The sequence below is a fragment of the Zalophus californianus genome, chromosome 15, assembly GCF_009762305.2.
Source record: "Zalophus californianus isolate mZalCal1 chromosome 15, mZalCal1.pri.v2, whole genome shotgun sequence".
NCBI classification, from domain to species: Eukaryota; Metazoa; Chordata; class Mammalia; order Carnivora; family Otariidae; genus Zalophus; species Zalophus californianus.
In genome coordinates this window covers 36442434-36458965 of record NC_045609.1, presented here as the reverse complement: position 1 = coordinate 36458965, position 16532 = coordinate 36442434, and the positions used below count along the sequence as shown (strand labels likewise).

The following is a 16532-nucleotide window of genomic DNA, read 5'->3' as shown; positions in this document are numbered from 1 at the left end:
TGTACTCTGATGTCCTAGGAGAGAATTTTGTTCACTTTGTTTATTTTTCTTTCTTCCTTCCCAGAGTTTTCAGGTCTTTCCCTTTGGTTTACATATAATGATGTCAAGACTGGGTTTTTTTTTTCCATAGTTTATTTTTTAAATTTAAATTCAATTAATTAACGTATAATGTATTATTGGTTTCAGAGATACAGGTCTGTGAATCATCAGTCTTATATAATGCCCAGTGCTCATTACATCACATGCCCTCCTTAATGTCCATCACCCAGTTACCCCATCCTTCCACCCCTCTCCCCTCCAGCAACCCTCAGTTTGTTTCCTATGATTAAGAGTCTCTTATGGTTTGCCTCCCTCTCTGGTTTCATCTTGTTTTATTTTTTTCCTCTCTTCTCCTATGATCCTCTGTTTTGTTTCTTAAATTCCACATATGAGTGAGATCATATGATAATTGTCTTTCTCTGATTGACTTATTTCGCTTAGCATAATACTCTCTAGTTCCATCTACATCATTACAAATGGCAAGATTTCATTTTTTGATGGCTGAGTAATATTCCAGTGTGTGTGTGTGTGTGTGTGTGTGTGTGTGTGTGTGTGTGTGTGTGTGTATAAATACACCACATCTTCTTTATCTTTATTCTTTATTCATCTGTCAATGGACATTTGGGCTCTTTCCATAGTTCAACTATTGTGGACATTGCTGCTATAAACATTGGGGTGCAGGTGCCCCTTCAGATCACTACATTTGTATCTTTAGGATAAATACTCAGTAGTGTAATTGCTGGGTCATAGGGTATCTCTATTTTCAACTTTTTGAGGAATCTCCATACTGTTTTCCAGAGTGGCTACACCAGTTTACATTCTCACCAACAGTGTGAGAGGGTTCCCCTTCCTCCACATCCTCACCAACATCTGTCATTTCTTGACTTGTTAATTTTAACTATTCTGACTGGTGTGAGATGGTATCTCATTGTGGTTCTGATTTGTAATTCCCTGATGCCGAGTGATATTGGGCATTTTTTCATGTGTCTGTTGGCCATTTGGATGTCTTCTTTGCAGAAATGTCTGTTCACGTCTTCTGCCCATTTCTTGACTGGATTATTTGTTTTTCGAGTGCTGAGTTTGATAAATTCTTTATAGATTTTGGATACTAGCCCTTTTCTGATATGTCATTTGCAAATATCTCCTCCCATTCTGTCGGTTGTCTTTTGGTTTTGTCAACTGTTTCCTTTGCTGTGCAAAAGCTTTTTATCTTGATGAAGTCCCAATAGTTCATTTTTGTCTTTGTATCCCTTGCCTTTGGAGATGTGTCTAGCAAGAAGTTGCTGCAGCCAAGGTCAAAGAGATTGCTGCCTGTGTTTTCCTCTAGGATTTTGATGAATTCCTGTCTCACATTTAGGTCTTTCATCCCTTTTGAGTCTATTTTTATGTATGGTGTAAGGAAATGGTCCCGTTTCATTCTTCTGCATGTGGCTCCAATTTTCCCAGCACCATTTGTTGAAGAGAGGTCTTTTTTCCACTGGATATTCTTTCCTGCTTTGTCAAAGATTAGTTGACCATAGAGTTGAGGGTCCATTTCTGGGTTCTCTATTCTGTTCCATTGATCTGTGTGTCTGTTTTTGTGTCAGTACCATACTGTCTTGATGATTGCAGTTTTGTAATGGAGCTTTAAGTCTGGAATTATGATACCACCAGTTTTGGTTTTCTTTTTCAACATTCCATGAGCACTTTTCTCCTAAGGTCAGGAACACAGCAGGGATGTCCACTATTACCACTGCTGTTCAACATAGTACTAGAAGTCCTTGCCTCAGCAGTCAAACAACAAAAATAGAAGACTGTTTTTTCTAATGGAATATTGTTCTTTTGATGTCCAGCTAATTGAAGCCGCAAGCTTTTTACCAAACTGCCCCAATTCGATGGGGACTTCACTGTAGAAAGGCACTAAGGACTATTCACACAAGGACCCCTGTACACCCGAACAGACCTACTCCTCTGGGCTGTGTTGTATTCTTTCCCTGCAGAGGCTATGTGGGCAGCCCAGGGAGAGGCAGGAGACATGCATCCTGCCCCATCTTTCCAGAGGCGTACATAGCTACAACCTTAACTCCCTATGATTCTTTCTTCCAGAGTCAATCTGAGATTTTAAAAAAATCACTCTAAAAATTCCTTTGAAAAATTCTGTCCATCTGACTCTAATAGTCAGAATGTGATTAACAGAAAGGGATGAGATTATAAGGCATATAAATCAAGTTATTTAAAATAGTCAGTCTTTAGTATCCTTATACTTTATCAGACACCCAGAAGAGGAAAAATTTGAAGGCACCTCACCACCGTAGAAGAGATCAATGTAGAATAAGATAAAGACTTAAGTCCATCTTCCCTAGAAAGTGCCTCCTGTGAAGGTGGAGGCTCTGTTTCAGTAGCTTTTATACCCCAAAGCCTTCTGAGGAGCCACATGTACTTAGTAAATATATAGAGGGGGGGCGCGGTGGAGAAAGAACTGAAAATCTGAGGCTCAGATATAAGTGAGTAGAACCTTTGGTAAATGAATAAAGAAGAAGGTCTTCCCAAAAGGATGCACCTAACATCTCTTTTTGGCTGTCTGATGGAATGAGAAGAAAGGGAGATACCTCTATGCATCAACTCTCTCACATCTTTGGCAAATATCCTAAGTCACCCCGTGCTGGGTGTCCTCTTTGCAGTAAGTAAACAGCCCAATAGGATCCTCAAGAGCTAAGAATTTCTGGTGCTCCACTCTCACTATTAGAGTGGGAGGTATAGGTGAGAGGATAAGTTTTATACACCTGGGCCAAGTCCACCAGTGTGTATGTCCTGAGAAATAACCTAAAGCATCTTTTTTTGTAGCTTGGTAATACCCATCTTGGGTTTGGCAGCTTTAATTTTCATCCTGGCCTGAAAATGCTTCCCATCTTGAAGCATTATCTCTCTTTCCATCTGAATCTCTGGGTGATAATGCTATCCCTCATTGGCAAAACTAAACAGTATCCTATTTCCTGAAAAACAGAGGATCCTGAGCAGCTTCTTTTGCCCTCACTACTCCAAATTCTCCTTTCTAAAAGACTCCAGAGGAATTCCTCCGAATCTTGAAACTCATATGATAAGATCATAAATAAATGGTAACCTCCCAGTAAAGACTGAGAAACCATGACCTTGGAACGTCTACTTCCTTCCTTGTAGTATGATCATGACCCTGACTGAGGACAGATCTCTCTCAATGCTTTTTAAAAATATGAATATTTTTTCTTCCCATCGGTCATGGACAGCATAAATTGCCATTAGCCATGACAGAGACAGATAACTTGCCCTACAAGAGAGAGACAGCAGAAAGGCTGAATACATTGTCATTTTCCTATAACTTGAAGATCTCCAGCTGTCTGTAGTACATCTCAAAATGTCATTCCACTAGAAAAGCTTGTTTTAAATAAAAGTGAAGTGAAATACAAGTTTCCTCTTAAAATACTTCTGGTCATCATGAGTTCTGAGTATGAGGATAGTGGCCTGGCCCAGAAGCTCAAGCAAGGTATAGACAACCAGAACAGTAACATGCTTATCTCCTCCTCACGCTTCCTCTCTAGCCTTGCCCTCCTTCCCTAACCCATGGCTTGGGGTGGGAACTTCTGGCCCTGGGGCCCCTCTTCCACAGTTTACAAAAGCAAACACTGGTGGTGTGAAGATGTGAGCTGCTGCATGCCAGACACACAGGAACAATCGTGATTCCAAGACCAAATCCCTGCCTCCATGAAGTGTGGAGGAAGTCTCAGTGATATGGAGCACAAGGGAAAGTCAACTGTGGTCCTAAACGATGTCAAGTCAATATAATTTGGGACCATCTGGAAGCTAAACACGTAACCTGCTTTTCTTTCTACTCCTGGGTGTAGAATAGACCATACTCTTTTGCACAACAGATCACAAAGCCGTACTGACTGTCCCTTGAAAAAATTGTGGCCCACTCTGGGAGGTGTGGGCTAGCCTAAGTTCCACGGTGGCCCCTCTGGAAGAGCTAGCAACTGCCCACGGAGGGAATTCTACGGACAGCAACAGGATTGCTCAGGCATTCCTCTCCTGGACCACGTCTTCACATCCTCAGTCCAGAAATTCTCAGAACAGCCAAGTTGTAACTTTTACGACAGCAAAGTGCTGGGCCAAGAGAAGATGTGAGTTCTGATTCCATTTTCCTTTCTCTCTGTAATGTGCAGTGAATCCCACAACCTCTCTATCTCAGTATTCTGTGTTTGTAAGACAACACCACCCCTTCTGCCTTTTATCAGTATTGTGAGGATCAAATGAGATCATAAGTGTGCAAGTACTTTCAAAATTAATCTCTCTCCATCTTCATATTCAGAACTTTGAAATGAGAACAATTAAAAAGAACATCAAAACAGAAAAAGGAAGAAAGAGAAAAAGAGGGAGGGAGAGACAAAATGGTATTGATCCTTTACTTTGTATCATGCCCTGGGATGAGCACTCTATATTCATCATTTCCTTTAATCCAACAACCCATATTTTATGAACCCCATTTTAAAGATGAGGTAACTGAGGTCCTCATTTACCCAAAGCCGCATAGCAAGTAGAAGAGCTGGGACTCAAATCCAGGTCATTGAACCCTAAAACCTGGGTTCTACAGCAAGTCACCAAGGTATTCACCTGAAATCCCAGGGGCTGGCAGCATCAGGTATCATGGACCTCACACAGACCCAGACATCAGCTTGAGAGTCTGTGCACATGGCTGCATCACAAAGCCACAGGGAGACCCTCAAAGATGCTCTAAGTTTCTTCATCCATTCAATAGATGAGGAATCTGAGCACTGGAGGGAGAGACCTGCCCAAGAACACCCAGAGGGCTGGCTGTGCTCCAGCTTTCTCAGTGTGGTGGAGATTGGTTGCTGTTCACCAAAGGCATTTCCTTTTCTTTCTGGAACTCAGCTAAGCAGCTGTATTAGTTTGCTAGGGCTGCCATAACAAACACGACAGCAGGTGGTTTAAACAACAGAAACATTTTTTTCTCAGTTCTTGGGGCTGGAAGTCCAAGATCAAGGTGACAGTGGCCTCTGTCTTTGGCTTGTAAACAGCTGCCCTCTGGACACGGTTGTCCCTCTGTGCATGCATACCCTTGGTGTCTCCCTGTGTATCCTAATTTCCTCCTCTTATAAGGACCACAGTCAGATTGGATTAGGGCTCACCCTGCCGGCCTCATTTACATTCTATCACCTCTATAGAGGCCTTATTTCCAAATAAGGTTAATCTGAGGTACTGGGAGCTAGGGCTTTAACATACCAATTAGGGCAGGTATGGGGTGGGGGGAGCAATTCAGCTCCTAAGAGCTGCATTTCCCAGACTCTCTTCAGTTATGAATGTTCACATAAGTGGGTTCTGGCCAGTGGAATGGGGTTATTATTGATGCATGTTACCTCAAAATCAGGTCCATAAATCAGTCAGACTGTTCCCCACATTCTTGCTCTTGCTCCATGCATTGGCTCCAATCCAGTGAAGACCTCCAAGACCCAAGAAAAATGTAGAGCCATTGGATCAAGGGAGCCCTGGTCCCTGACTGACTGGGCACGCCTCACTTTCCACCCAGACACTTTCAGTACACTGAGGGTGACTAAACCACCAAGATTCAGGGCCTGTTTGTTACAGCCGCTAGCCTCTCCTAACTAATACACCCAGCCCCTCAACCAGTATTGGTTCCATTACATGCCAAGGGTCAGTGAATATTACCCAAAATGAGAAGCAAAATAACAGACTAACACCAGTTCCAAGGTCAATGAGCAACCCAGGTGGGCTGCAAAAAATAAGGGGGAAAAAAGCATTGCCCTTTCTTGGGGTACCAGGCATCTCAGTGAGCACAGCTCCCTAGAACCTCCTCTCACAGACTCTCAAGGGGTCTCCTGGCCCCTCCTCTCCCTGTAAGGCTAATAAATGAGAGGGGGGAGGTAGGGTGCACATGACAATGATCCCTTTCTTATTTAAACAGACCATTTTTTCTCCCCAATAAATGCTTTTTTTTTTTTTGTCAGCTCAAATAGTCCCCTTTGATAGAAACCTGAAAATAATTAGCCTTAATAGCTCTGCTGTGAATAATGCTGCACAAGAAGGAGGTAGATGTTAATAGGAACCTTCCACTCCAAAACTAAGTCACCCTCTCGGCCTCCCTCCCCCAAAAAAGAAATGTAACAAGAAAAAGATTATAGGTTTAGCACTACTTGGGAAGAAATGTATATTTGAAATAAATGCATGAAATCCTTTAAAAACAGCACATGCTGAAAACTTCATATTTAGTTTGATTTGCTTTCCAAATCACACAGACGGCACAGTTGCATACAATCTTTAAACAAGTACAACCCCTGAGAAGTGTGGATAGATTTAAGAGAAATAAAAGCAAGATCAGCCAGCTTGTAATCTTCTTTTCTCTTTTTTCCTCCCCAAAGCTGCATTAAATTGCCTATTGAGAACAATAACATATTTGTGCTTTTATAGGTAGATGATTGGTATTACACAAAGATTTGGCTAACAGTCTAAAGGCACATTCACACTGATCAGGACTGCATGCTGCTAATAATTTGGGGGATGCTCTTGGGAACCCATAATTCCCTAGGACTACAACTTAGCAGGTCAATGCATGCTTCGTGGGAGCTCCTGCAGATTCTAAGCCTCTTTTCCAGAACCATACCAACCAGTAAGACTTGGGGGAGCCCATTCCCAAAGAAAGGCTTGGAAATTTTAAGTATCCCTTTTGACCTACATTCTTTCTCTGGTCAGGGTAGGTGGGATGATTCATCCAGACTAGACAGCCACCTAGAGAATGGCAGCTAGGCATTTTTATGCAGAACCTAAACCTGCTCATATACCCACACCCTGTGATCCAATAAACCCATCCCTGGAAAATTATCCTAAGGAAATAATTGAAAAGAAACACACTCTAAGACACACTGACACACACCCACACCCACCAAACCACACACAAGCAAGAATATTTTATACCTAAGGTTAAAAATCTAGAAATGGTAGGGCAATGGTCTGGTAACGAATAGTACTTACATCGATTTGATGAAGAATTGTACAGTCCATAAAAATAATAAATTTGAGGACTATGAATAGCACAATACAATAAAAATATTAGGTAAATGCACAGAGCATTAAGCACACATATAATACCTATAGAAAGGGATAAGGTTCAAAAGGGAACAGAGCAAAATGAAAAGTCACAGAGTTAGCGTGTAGGGAATACAGTTGAAAGATTTTCTTTGTTAATTTCCCTTAATGGGATCATAACATTGTTTTAAGAAACATATAAAAATAAAATAAAACAAAATGAAATGGTCCCTGGGCCTTTTAATCCTTGATTACCACGCACATGTCTGAGCCTTGAGATTCAAAAGCCAAGCTCCAATATAACTTATAGTTCTCCTTTTAGTAAATTCAGGAATTCCTTCCTAAGGAAGTTTGTGAAAGGCGGTAATATTTGGTTGCATGGACAAACACAATCAGACCATTGTCAGACTGGCTGTTTCATCGTAGATACAGAAAAAGAAAGTTGCACATAAACTTCTAGAAACATGGAGTTCGGGAAGGCCCGTTACAAAACTACTGCACAGAGAGATCTGTTTACACACACACTCTCTCTCTCTCTCACACACACACACACACACACACAGCAGCAGCACCACTCAGAGAACTTCTGTTGTCTCACAGTACAACTTAGAAGAATAGCTCCCATTTTCTACAGACTGGAAACCCAAAGGAAGAGGTTGCATTGCACACGTCATGTCCATCTCTAGGAATAGCTCGGTGACATTGGCCACCAGCATAGCTTCTGCTCCCCCTGAGCCAAATATGTCTTTCTGTCACTGCTGACATGTTCATGCCTTCGAGAGGTGAGGCAAGGAACTTCCCCTTCATTCTCCATGAAGCTCACACTGATTTCTGACTAAGTGGCTCACCTTTTCTAAGTGCTGTCCTAGAGAAATCATAGACTGTCACTGCAAGAAGGGACCTGGAGATCCCACCTGAATTCCTTTTTTATGAAAGAATTTTTTCAAATGCATTGCTTCTCTTTCCTGAGCACCTACTATGTGCTGGGCACTGTCTCAGAAGCCTAGCATACATTTGTTTCTTAGTGTCATAACAAATTGCAGGGCAGGTGTTATTGTCCCCTTGACACAGACTGGGAAAATTACAGATATGGAGTGACTTGCCCAGGGTCACACTCCTTTAAGTGCAGAAAGGGATTGGAATCCAAATCTCTGGACTCCTTGTCCTGAGCTCTCGGAGAAACCATTCGGCCTCTTTGGCACACTCACGGGGACGCAGCGTGAGCAGCTTTTGTGCAGGGGTTATAATTAGTTGTCTGGTCCCAGTTGCTTGCAGGGTAAACAATGTCTGATAAACCCACAACGCTGTAAGTATTTATTACATTGCAACCCAGCTGCCAACTGTCTAACCATTTTAATAAAAAGCTATTTTCTAAGGTTTATGTTTTATTGCGTGTATGACTCCCTTATTGGTTAGCATTTTGGAGTTGTGGAAAAGGTTATGAATTTAGAAACTGGCTGCATTCATATCATATTTAAAACTTAATGCTATTTTATTAAAGACATATGGGCCTCCAAAGTACACATATTAAATGTCATGTAAGAAAAGTAGCAGTTTAAATCATGGTCAAATTCATTTTTGACGTGACTCCTGAGGCTTCCCAAGATCTGAACTATTTCTTTGTAAATCTGGCAGTTTAACCACACTCATAAATCACTTTCAAAGCATATTATTTCTTAATTTTACTGCATTAGAGAGCGTTTGGTCTACACAGTGAACTGTTTGTAGCAGTTATGTGAACAAAGTTGCACATTTAGTCATATAATGTGCAAAAGAAGCAGGGAGGGGAAGAAAGAAGGAAGAGCTTTTCATTCTTCAGTCTGTTTCACTTACTCCATCCATTTTTACCTAAGCAAACACACTTCACAGCGTTCAGATGAGGCCTCTGTACAGCTCAACGTGCACTAGTCACACGTTGGTACCGAGGGCTTTCTGAACACAAGGAAGACAAAAAGACTTCGTAACTGAATCTTTTCCATAATATCCCACCACTAAAAATTAGAATGGGTGCAGACATTAGACATTTTTAAAAAAACAGTATATTTAGTTGAAACAGATTCTTTTTTCTTTTAAAAGTGTGTGTCTCTGTGTGATACAGCTCCTGTTTTCTCTAATTATCCAGAGACCCAAAATCTCAACCTGGGGCTTTCAAGGCCCTTCTCATGATGAGATAATAGTCTCTGGACGTGTGTAAGGACCCCTCGGATTCCACTGCTCAGTTTTCTCCATTTTACCATGGGGTAGAAAGGGTTGACTCCAATGACAAATTCCAGGATCTCACCATTGGCCTTGATTTCTAGATTTTGCCAAGGGAGTTGGAGGGGGATAAGAGAGGTGAGTCCAAGGTCACCCAAACGAAAGGGTTTAAGGGCTCGTCTCTGCACCAGGCATCTTTGTCCTCCTCTGTTCCAGCGCTGTCCACTTGGGGCCACGGCACTGCCATCCTCCTGTTCCCAGCAGTGATGGCAGGGCGGTCTCATCCACCATGCTATACTCACTTTTCCTGTGCCTCTTCTTTGCTCCAGTTCTCTCCTTCCACCATCCCCCGAGAACAAAGAGGCCTTGCGCAGTGCCTGGGGAGACCCTCACATGGAGGGGCCAGGGCCTCCCCAGGATGAACATGAGGCCTTCTTTCTCCTCCCATATTCCCTTCTGACAGGTGCTTGACTCTCATCAGAAGGTAGGTGCTTAGCAAAAGTCTTAGAAACATTTCCTTTAACTTAAAATTCAGTGAAGCCAGCAGGAATATGGTGGCAATACCCCCTTCTATGGACTGAATTATGTCCCCCCAGAATTCCTACGTTGAAGCCCTAATGCCCAGTGTGACTGTCTCTGGAGATAAAATCTTTAGGAAGTAATTAAGGTAAAATGATGTCATAAGGGTGGGGCTCTGGTCCACCAGGACTGTAGCCTTATAAAAAAAGGAAGATCAGTCCATTGGCACATTCTCTCTCTCTCTCTCTCTCTCTCTCTCTCTCTCAGCATTGTGAGCCAAGAAGGTGGCCATCTACAAGCTCTCACCAGATCCAGACCATGTTGGCACCATGATCTGGAATTCCAGTCTCCAGTCCGTGAAAAAATATATTTCTCTTGTTTAAAGTCCTTCCATCTACAGGGTTTGGTTACGGCCGCCTGAGCTAATATATCTCCTGCCTCAAGCTCAAATGACCTTCCCCGTGTTCACCCACACAAAACGATGACACAGTGACGCCACAAAAAAAGAGCTTCTTTGCAATTACAGAGCTAACACCACCAGCTGCCCCTGCTTCCACATCCCAGAGACAGTGTGAACACCTTACACATATTATCTCAAATTTCAAAACAAACACGGAAGGAGGCATTATGCACCCCATATTAAGGATGGCGAAACAGACAGCAGAAGGTAGAAGTTCAGCCCTGAATCCAAACTCCACCTGCAATGTGGAGCGGGCCTGGCGTCTAAATGGAGTAGCAAATCTGACAAGAGCCCAGGAACAAAGTAAGAATCCTACGTTTCCCATGGAATACAATAGCCAATAAATCCAGATTTTAAACCTTCCCCAAAGAGCACCTAGAGGCAACTCCTTGAATCATGTCAAGAAAAGTAAAGGTTGGGTGGTAGGGAGGAATGAATAAAAATGGTCCAAATAAAGCACAGGAGAGGTCGCTCAGCCAGATAGCCTCTGTGACACTTGGAAATGCCAACAAAAAACAAGCGATTTACTTCTAAATTTCCCTCACGAGTTAAAAGCTTCATGGAGTAGAAGCCCCACTTAAAATTCCCCACTTCAAAAAAGAGGAAAAAAAATTACAGCTTTGGAGCCTAGACAGAGAGCATTAGTTCACTGTTGAAAAGAAATAATGAGTTCTAATTCAGGTAATGTAGCTCAGAATTTACTGCCATATTTTAAAATGCACGTGAAAAAATAAAATTATCCTAAAATGTCCTTGGTGAAAAGGCTGAGTGTAATAGCTATCACTGACAATAGCATTGAACTTAGCTAAATTAACATCAAAGGAAGCCCCAATTACAGAGCATCTGTGCATTATTGATGGTGCCCTGTCTGTTAATCTAAGACACTCTACCGTAAGAAGCAGAAAAGCAAATAAAAGAGCTACTTGTACCACCAGCCTTCAGGGACCCCAAGGGCAGACCTGCCCTATCATGCTGGGAAACACCACTTTGGCTGGTCAGAGGGTCAGTGAGGATGCATCTGGAGCCAGACTGGGTACACGGGCCCCAGAAGGAAGCCATGGTGACCACGGGTGGACAAAACAATGGAGAAGCAAAAACATGTTTCCCCCAGAGTTGCACCCAACTCACAAGCCAGGTCCAGCAGCTACCTGAGAACATAGATGGCCCTGGAGGTCTGAGTGGGGAGAAATAAGCCCTCTGAAGACACAGGCAGGAAGCAGTAGAAATGTGTCCTAACTCTTCTCCCGTCCAACAAAAAACTGCTTCCTTTGACTTAACCAGGAACCATTTAGGGCAAAAGGCACCTTCTAGGAGAAAAGGTAATTTTTTTAAAGATTTATTTATTTGAGAAAGAGAGAGAGAGCATAAGTGGGAGGGGCAGAGGGAGAGAGAGAATCTCAAGCAGACTCCCCATTGAGCGCAGAGCCCGATGCGGGGCTCAATCTCACGACCCTGAGATCATGACCCAAGCCAAAACCAAAAGTCGGACACCTAACTGACCATGCCACCCAGGCACCCCAAAAACGTAATTATCTTAAATGCGAAGAAGCTCTCCTTGGAGCATTGGGCTCCTTGCTAAACCTACTGTGTTGAGGTCGGAAGTACCATTACTGGAGCTCATACTGATACTGGTACTTACCTGTTATACCTGCTTGGCTCTCACCTGGATGATATCCAAAAAGTATGTATTAGCCACATTCAGACAAACAGATTACATTTTTATTGCAATCAGACTTCGTGAACACATTCACCTGTGTTCAAGCTGAACAGCCTAAGAGTATCCCACTACTTTATCCTATCCACTGCCTACTTTGCTTCTTAGGCTTTTGGGGGCAATGAAAACACAAGTAAATGTTAAATACCAGAGACATCCCTTCCATCACTAAGCTTACACGAGTTTTCTTTTATATCTTCTTAAAGTTCACCCTTCTCGTCTGCTGAGAGGAGCTGGATTATAACCGCTGCCCCCCCAAATTGACATGTTTAAGCTGTAACTCCCAGTAGCTCGGAATGTAATTATATTTAGAGACACAGCCTTTAAAGAGGTGAATAAGCTGAAATGAGGCCATTAGGATGGGTCCTGATCCAATACGACTAGTGTCCTTGTAAGAAGCTGAAATCTGGACACACAAAGAGCTAACGGGGATGTGCACACATATCAAGAATACCATGTGAGGCCACAGGGGGAAGGCAGCTATCTGCATGCCAAGGAGAGAGGCCTCAGAAGAAACCAATTCCCACCAGCACCTAGATCTTGGACTTAGAGCTTCCAGAATGAGAAATGAATGTCTGTCGTTGAAGCCACCCAGTCTGTGGTATTTTGCTATGGCAGCCCTCGCAAACTGGTACATCTGCTATTGGTTGCAGGCCGTTTGGAAATAACCAGAACTCAAGAGCAGAAATTAGGACCATGCCATCTTCATTTTATCCTTTTTCCTTAGCCATAGACTTGCAAATACTATTAACATAAGTCAAAGTTAACTTCAGAACAATGTTGATGATTTTTCCCCAGTGGGTCATCTATCCAGCGGCCTTCCCTGCCTTCTAGGATGTCTATCTGCCTGGGGGTTCAGTCGCCACCATCTGATGTTTCCATGTCCCAGAAGGGACTTTTGAAGCAAGGCAGAGCTTCATGAAGCCACAGAGTTCACAAGGATCGAAAGCAAGGCCCTGAGCTCACTGAGGGGTAGGGACTCTGATGCTTTCCTGATGTTCCTTCACTCAGACCTCAGTCACTAGCCTTTTTTCTCTGCTCCTAAACAAGTTGCCTCTGTATTTCCAACCTACTCCTTCTCTTCAGTGGGCTAGAGTCACCAGGCTCAAAGCAAAGAATCAGTGTGTGTGGTGAGGGGGGTGTGTGGCAAGTGGCATAAAGCATGTTAAGCCTAAGGTGTTGTTCAGGCTGACCGATGCACCTGCTGGCGGGCGCTGCTCCCTGCCCCACCCTGATGCTGCACATGGAATGCAGGGTAATGTTAGCTTGAAATATGGGTAACTTGAATGCAGGGCCTCAACTTTACTCTAGGAAAATCCACTTTCTTAGGGAGGCATCTTTATTTTTCTCTTCTATTTCCTTTCAAGCTAATTTTTAAAAGTAACAAAAAACCTAAATTGCAAAAGCAAAATACCAGAAAATGTGTTTTCAAGTGGATCATGAAAATCATGGCAAGCTGTAAATGCACAGTTTACAGATATAATCAGCTATAAGGGCTCCCTATCAATCATTACCAGAGATCCCATGAGGAAGGACTTTTCACAGCCCACTTACAAGGCCTTAAATCCACTCCTTCCAACTAAAGCAACTATACCATAGCCAACATGGGTCTCTGAGGTAAGAAAATGTCAAAGAACTTTTTTAGAAAGCCATGGAGCCATTTCCAGGGGAATTATTGCTGGGTCTCTGACAGCCATCAGCTTCCTCCTCATCCCAGCACCTGAGCTGCTTGCTACCACCCAGACCCTTACCTGAACTCCCAGCGAGAAGGCTTCCAACCCTAGTTCTTTGATGTCTCTGGCCACCTGGGCACCAACGGTGGCCTCGGCACTCTGAATGCTGGGAAGCCCCAGGCCAGCGGCTGCCTCTCCCAGATTTCTACCATAGCCCCGCTGTGCACAGAACACTATTACTCCCTCTCCCAGCAGAGACCTCCCTGTACTTTCCTCCCATTTCAAACCTTGCTAAGGTTCCTCCTCATTCTTGCAAACTTGGCCTAAGAAACAGAGCCCTCCACATTCCAGCTCCTACAGTTCTCTGCCTAGACCATGCATTTTACCAAACTGTGTTGGGGGTGGGGAGTAGTCAGAAGGTCAAAATGGAAATGACAAAGTTACCTTTGGTTCCCTTTCCATATCTTCATCTTCCGACCATTTTACTCCTGCCTCCCATCATATTTTCATGTATGTTAATGAAATTTAATATACATCGGGGAGAGGGTGAGCTTTGGAGCCCAGGCAGACCCAAGGAAGAACCTGATTCTACACTGCTCTGTAATTTTAGGTGATATACGTAAATTCTCTGATCATCAGTTTCCTCATTTGTAGATTCAAGTTCAAGGAGAAATTCAGGATAATACTGTTAAGTCACTGATACAATATCTAGTACACACTGGACACAATACACGCTAGGCATTGTTTTTACTCATATATCAGGAAAGTATTGACACATCTAATAATGTACTACTGGACAGGTGATCAACCCGTAGGCTGACCTTGCAATCCTAATTAGTTAAGCATCCAAAAATCCTAAAGAAGTTGATGTTGTGACACCAAAAACTAAAAAGCTGTGTCCTAGTTAAGAGCCCTGGTTCAAGTGGCCAGGAAAGGACCAGAGGGCAGGGTGTATGGATGGATGGCCTATCTATTAGTCAGGTTCCTGCAGCAACACTACTCAAACTCCTAGTGGCTTACAACAAGAATTTCTCTCTGGTACAGAGGTCTGTGATTGGCTGGGGTAGATCTGCTTTAGGCTGCAGGTTAGGTTCGGGCCTGCTCAATGTGTAGTTCACGTTCTTTTCACAGCAAATGGCAGACATGCAAGAGGAGCGAATGGAAACACACGGTACCTCATAAGGCTGAGGCCCAGAATTGGCATGCTGTCACTTGCACTGACACCTCACTGGCCAAAGGATCAATAGCCAAGGCCAAAGTCAAGGGGATGGGGAAGTAAAAAGAAATACACTATTTTAGATAAACAGTGAAATCGACCACACTTGTCCCAACTGTGAAGTTCCACAGGCTGTATGAAGTATCCTAGGGATCGAATTCCCTAAAGAGTGCCACTTACTTCCATGATTCTCTAGGCATGTGTCTGTCTAAATATCTGTGGACAAAAGCGAGCATGGTGGAGGGAGGCCAAAAAGAGGAAGAGTGTGGAGCTGGGCCACTGGGATGCAGTGAAAGCCAGTGACTCCAACAGAGACAAAACTCCCGTCCCAGAGATGGGAGTGACATGCCCTCTCATGGGGCACTAGGCCTAATGGAGAGTGACACCTGCTCTGTGCTCAGCACCTGGCCAGGCCCCAGGGACTTCCTCAAGAGGCTCTGAGAAGCTGCCTTCAGCACCAACAGTTCTGTTTCACTTTCCTTCTCCCTACTGTGGATTTCAATTCTCCATCCGCAGGGCTTTGCTCGAGTGCAGGAGATACAACTTTTCTGTCTATCTCTGATTCCAGACGGTTGCCATGCAAAGGCAAGGCAATGAAGACATACCAAAATTGCACCCAAAGAACAGTATTCTGAAAGCATTTACTTGAGACACAAGATACCATGCTGCTAAAAATGGAGAAATATAAGATCCTCCCCCCCTCCACCTCAAATGAATGTGGCAAACTGTGAAATCAAGAAGAATGAAAAACAAACAGACTGCAAATTGTTGGCTTCAGGAGTTGTTTCCAAACACATCGCCCAAGCATCTTCCAAAAAAATAATTAATTTAAAATTTTTCCTCCCTTCAAAATTTACTATAAAGTAACTGAAAATAGAATCTGAATATGTCTGTAGACAAGAAACATCTGTGTGAAAACAGAAAAGAACCATAAAACACTAACATATTCAGGTAATTAGAAATATCCAGAAAATAAACTGACATTTTTAGTTTTCTTCTGAATGTTTGGCACAGTAAAGAACTTTCAACATATATTATCACTTATTTAACTGCATGTATATGTGGTTTATAATATTTACTTATAGGCATACCCGGGCTTTATATAAAATATATATTCCGGGGGGCGGAGCAAGATGGCGGAGGAGTAGGAGACCTGGGTTTTGTCTGGTCTCAGGAATTCAGCTGAATAGGGATCAAACCATTCTGAACACCTACAAACTCAACAGGAAACCAAAGAAGAGAGTAGCAACAACTCTCTGAACAGAGAAGCGACCACCTTCTGGAAGGTAGGACGTGCGGAGAAGTGAATCCGAGGCGATATTCCGGAGGATAGACGGCGGGGGAGGGGGCCTCCATCAGCCGCTTCTGGCAAGTGATAGAGCCGCAGAGCACAAAATTGGAACATTTAGAAGTCGGCTCCGCTGAGGGACGTCACTCCAGTGGCTAAGCGGGGGGTGGAACCCTCGCTGGGATAATGTGGTCTCAGGACCCTCAGGGTCACAGAAAGACTGGGGGAGCCTGAGTGCGGCAGAGCTCCCAGGTATCAGAGCGGGGAAGCCGGCTGCAGAGACGGAGCCGAGGCGCAGGCTCTCAGCTCGGGGTGGCCATAAACTGTGATCCGCGGCCCAGTCGGGCCACTGCTCC

General features: G+C 43.5%; 1 protein-coding gene across 4 annotated transcripts in view; it reads right to left on the bottom strand.

The window, feature by feature from the left end:
• Positions 1-16532, bottom strand: part of LRMDA (leucine rich melanocyte differentiation associated) — a 1116706-nt gene that overhangs the window by 461510 nt on the left and 638664 nt on the right. The gene's annotated exons all lie outside the window — the stretch shown is intronic.